Source organism: Camellia sinensis, chromosome 14 (genome assembly GCF_055761805.1).
Source record: "Camellia sinensis isolate YWXY chromosome 14, ASM5576180v1, whole genome shotgun sequence".
In the NCBI taxonomy this organism is placed as follows: Eukaryota; Viridiplantae; Streptophyta; class Magnoliopsida; order Ericales; family Theaceae; genus Camellia; species Camellia sinensis.
The window spans coordinates 51,588,391-51,593,454 of NC_138974.1; the positions used below are offsets into that span (position 1 = coordinate 51,588,391).

Genomic DNA, 5,064 nt, shown 5'->3' on the forward strand with positions numbered 1-5,064 from the left:
CTTGTACATTGCACACACAGCACACTTTTACAGTCTGTATTTTGCTCTCAGCATTTCGTACTTACATTCTGCACTGTTTTTCTCAGCTATGGGTCTATGTATACTTCTCAGCATTAGCCCCAGAGTTGGAGGTGGCAGGGCCCCCCATGACCCCATATTCGCTGGTGTTCGAGGGCCCGCACCGGCCGAGACCCCGAGAGACTCTCATTTACCTGCGACAGTACTTTGACACTGTGCGGCATTCGGAGGTACTCCAGAACTTTCAGTTCCTTTCATTTTCATCTTTGATTTGCTCTGTATATTCCCAATTTCTGATTGGTTTATGCATTTATCATCCGCAGATCACATGGCAGCCCTGGGCGTCTCTGGGTGATGGTCTCCGACTTCAGTATACCGGAGGGTCGGACACCTCCCAATATAGGGTCTTGCTCGAAGGGCCGGTTGGCAGGGCATGGTTTCTGGGGGAACGCTTTCTGCGTCAGGTATGGGGGTATCTTTCTCAGGATCCTCCCGCAGTACCCCCAGTCAGTATGCGGACTGCTGACAGGCTCTCTTTCTCAGAGGTAGTCGGCGCCATGCTGGGTAGTGATGCTTTACTATATCTTGAGGAGAGGGACTACGCCACTTACCGTCACATATATTTGATGCCTCCATTGACGGGAGCTCGCACCCCGATAACGAGGCCTGCTGGTATGTCATCCTCGGGCCAGGCCCGGGCTCGAGCTGCAGACGCCCCTTCCGCCAGCGGGGCTGGTGCATCTAGAGGTGGGGGTAGACCAGTTCCTCCGATTCCGTCTACTTATCCTCATCCTGGATGGCCAGATATGCCAACTGAGTTGATGGCGCGGCAGTATGGGGCTATTTTTCCGACTCCGATCCCGCTAGAGCCTCCGATGCCCAGTGATCGATACGCCATTGATCCTGACTCACCGCTGGTATACCCCACTATTTTTTCATTCATCATTTAGACGTTTAGACATTCTTTTATTCACTGATGATTATGAGCTCATTTTTGCAGCCACCGCGAGGGTACATGGAGGAGGTGGTTGGACTGGTGGCCACACTCGAGGGCATGGTCCTGCGGAGGGAGGCACAGTTGTCTGTCGCGGGCATTCAGGTACCTTTCAGTTTTCTGGCATTTATCATACTTCTGATGACATGCTGATTTCTACTGCATCGATAGACTACTTGTGTAGAGCACATCTGACACACACCCCACTTGTACACTGTATTTACATGCACCCACTTCACGTAGCCTTTGCTTGTATCTGCATCTGATGTATATATTTGGACTGATGTATTTGAATTGAACTTTTTGTTTTCAGATGCCTTCATGGTCCGGTCAACCGTAGGCCAGGCCACCTGGGCCTCCTTGGGGAGCTGGGCCATCTGGGCCTTTTCAGGGAGTTGGGTCATCCGGGCCTTTTCAGGGGGCTGGGCCATCCCGGCCTTTCCGAGGAGCCGGGCCATCTAGGCCTTTTCGAGGAGCTCGAGGAGGGCCTGTCCGCAGACACAGGGCTCACGTTGTAGAGGCGGAGCCTGATGAGGAGGAGGAGGAGGATGATGAGGAGGAGGAGGAGGCTACCGACCGTCAGTCAGAGACATCTGCTGAGGAGGGGGGCTCCGGTCTTGGTTCGGGGAACAGAGGCGAGGCTGAGGGGGATCCTGAGGATGACAGCTCCGACCCAGATGATGATGATGGTGCAGAGGTTGTCCCGCAGAAGAGGATGAAGAGTGCTTCTCATTCCCGCTCCCGAGGACATTGATGCTGCTGTTTCCTGCTTTATTTTTCTTTTTGCTAGTAGTTTGTAGCACTTTGCACATTGTTAGGCAGTTTTATTTTTTTGTAAAACTTGTACCTTTGTTTGTTGTAAAGCATGATGGAATGAAACAGCTTTTGAAAAGGTGTTTGTATTTTAAACTTTAGCATCGTATCGCATCATTTTATTTTGCACAAAAATGAAATTGAATGGGAATGTGCATTGTGTAATCACCAAGTCAGGTAGTGAACCGACGCAACAAACTAAGCAACTCAACTTACTAAGATATAACAGAACCTTAGGAAGTTTACAACTCAATAAGCAAAATACAACAGTGTTGACAACGTAAATAAACAAGACTTTAAACAAAGATTGTTTAATCAGAAAGTAATGACTCGAAAACACGAAACACGTCCGCTCGACAAACAACTTGATAAGCAAAACAACAACTCGATAATCAAAACAACAACTCGATAAACAAAACAACAACTCGATAAACAAAACTCGGCAACAATAGAGTGTACTTCGGACGATCTGGGCACCGGAACGCATCCGAAACAGAGGGAAATGAAAGCCTTTGACTCTCCCGTTGCATGGAAATGCTTGAAACTTTCCCTCGAAGGGTAAAACAGGGCCAAGGAGATACACTGCAGCATTGCCGGCCACCTTTGGGAGCCGGCCGGCCAATTTTATTGAGAGTGGGAGCCGGCTGGCCAGTTTTTGAAAAAGAGAATGGCCGGCCAGCCAGAAAAGGTGGCCGGCCGGCCACTTATTCCTGCAGCCACCTGGTTTTTGACACGTGTCCCCGTGAATAGTGTTTTTCCCTCTATAAAAGCCTCAACTTTGGGAATATTCATTTCATCTTAGTTTTACACAAAGATGGAGGCGTTTCTCGCGAAAAATCTCACATCTTGGATCTCTTCTCTAGATGGCTCGGAAAAGCTGAACTTCCGGGGTTTCGGCTTGAATGCACTATTCACGCTGAGCCGTACTCCGCTACAGCTCCCTTTTCTCCATGCCGCGGCAAGGTTCTGGAACCCAGTGACGCACGTTTTTAGCTTCGGCGGCCAAGAGGTATGTCCCACTTTCGAAGATTTTCAGGTTTTGATGGAGTCTGAATGCTCTGAAGTGATCTTGCCCCAGCTCCGTTTTGGCCATGCTCAGGCTTTAGGGCGGATGTGTGGGCTCACGGCGCATGACGCTCGATCTCTGATCTGCAGTGGGGAACTGGACATCTTCGGCTTGATCCATCGTTTTTCCAACGCCGGTGACCGCAGCAACCATTATTGGCAGGGTTTCCGGCAACACGCCATCTGCTTGTGTTTGTTGTCTCACTTTCTGCTTTCCTCGGGCTTCGGCGGAGCTAGCATTCGCCTGATTGAAGTTGCCCAAGGCTTGAGAGAAGGAAAGAGTTGTATTGCCATGACCTTGGCCGAGACACTGATGGGCTTAGATTCTGTCTATCGCCGGGAGGCGACTAGGTTTGCTGGGAGTCCACTGCTACTGCAGGTAATGTTTCCCACCCGACCTTACATATATATTTGCTCACATCACTCGACCCTCAGGCTCGGTTTTTCTCACAAAACCTTTGTCTTACTTTTCTCTCATCGTACATCTCTCTGTTCTTTATTCTCTCATTTTCCATCCCTCCCCCAGGTGTGGTTAATGGACAAGTTGCAGGTCGTGGACTCTTGCCCGGCCTATTCAGCTCGAGGCTACTTCTTTCGGCAGCGCCTAGTCAATGCTCTTGACGAAAGGTGGTGGTTCGATTGGATGTGCAATTTGTCCGTAGACGGCATTGCTTGGCGTTGTCCTTGGCTCAACCTCCCGGCAATGAGCTATAGTATGTCCAGGCTGATTGGGATCCAATTGATTGGTCTAACCCACTGCGTATTCTATTTTCCGTTCCGGTTCCTGCGTCAGTTCGGTCATGATCAGACCTGCCCACCGGAGGGGATTGAGTACCCAGCTGCTTTCCCGGTCCGGGGTGCACAGCTTGCCCGATATGCCACAGCCTGGAAGACTAGAGAGCTCCTGGCCCCTGCTTCCACTTTCAGTTGCACTTTGTCCGATGAGTGCTTGGATTGGCTCAATGAGGAGGCACAGGTTGGGCCTAGCTTGGCATCAGATGCTTCGTCCAGCTCTGGGAGGGGACGCAGAGATACTTGATTCAACTATGCCCCAAATTTATTGCTTATTTAGCATTTTCAAGTTTTCTTTATGAATGTACTAAAAAGCAACCTCGATTGTATGCAAGAGCAGGAGAACTCTATTTTGAAATCAATGAAATTGAAGGTTGTGGTACTGAAAATTTTCCGCTTTTGGTCCAAAAATGGTCTTAGTCGTAAAAAGATTAATTTGAACAAAGTCGACTTTTATTAAAACTTTTCAAAACTATTTTCGATGTGGATCAGAACTGGACACGCCGAAGATCTGTCACTGAGATGCACAACCCCAGATCCCTGCAACTGGTAAGTTGCCCCTAGTCTGAGTAACTTTGCACCGTCGCGGCAACGGAAAGTTGCCCCTAGTCTGAACAGCACTGTACCGGGGATCGCGATAAATGTTGATGGATAAAGATGACTGAGATGATCAAAATGGACAGAGTTGATCGGGAAAAAGTTTATGGCTGAACTTCAAAGTGAAGTTGCCTACGTATCCCAAAGATGGGAATCAAGCCTTACGTAGTTCAAGCCCGGGTTCACTCGAGTATTTTCACTCTCCTTTTGCGCTCTAACTTTTTTTTTTGCCCTTTGCGGGTTTTCAACCTTGCGAGCTCAGTTTTTATATTTTCTAATTTTTTGTGCTCTGACTTTTGCCTAGGTCGCCCTTTCAGGTTTTCGGCCTAGCGAGCCTCTCAAGGGTAATATTTCTTCAACTTGTCCATATTGATCGGTTGTGAGAACTCCAAGCCATCTAGATCCATCAGAACCACAGCTCCACCTGACCAGATAGCTTTGATGATGTAAGGACCAGTCCAATTGGGTTTGAACTTGCCCCTTGGGTCGTGGATGGGAGCTCGGTTGTCTTTGAGCACCAAATCTCCTTCTTTCAGATTCCTGGACTTAACCTTCTTGTTGAAAGCCCGGGCAATTCTGCGTTGATAGCCTTGGATGGGGTACAGTGCTTTTAGTCTTCTTTCATCAAAGAGCATGAGTTCTTCGAATCTGCTTTGCTGCCAATCTGCATCGGCTATTTGGCATTCAGCCAATACTCGTAACGACGGAACCTCAATCTCGATGGGTAGAACAGCCTCCATTCCATAGACCAATGAATATGGAGTCGCCCCAGTAGAGGTTCTGAT

At 48.8% G+C, this 5,064-nt stretch overlaps 1 long non-coding RNA gene across 1 annotated transcript; it reads left to right on the forward strand.

The window, feature by feature from the left end:
• The first annotated feature begins 341 nt into the window (after positions 1-341).
• Positions 342-1,904, forward strand: LOC145806701 (uncharacterized). Its single transcript, XR_014350145.1, has 2 exons — positions 342-935; positions 1,019-1,904. It is a non-coding gene; the product is annotated as an uncharacterized LOC145806701 (long non-coding RNA).
• Positions 1,905-5,064: the final 3,160 nt, after the last annotated feature.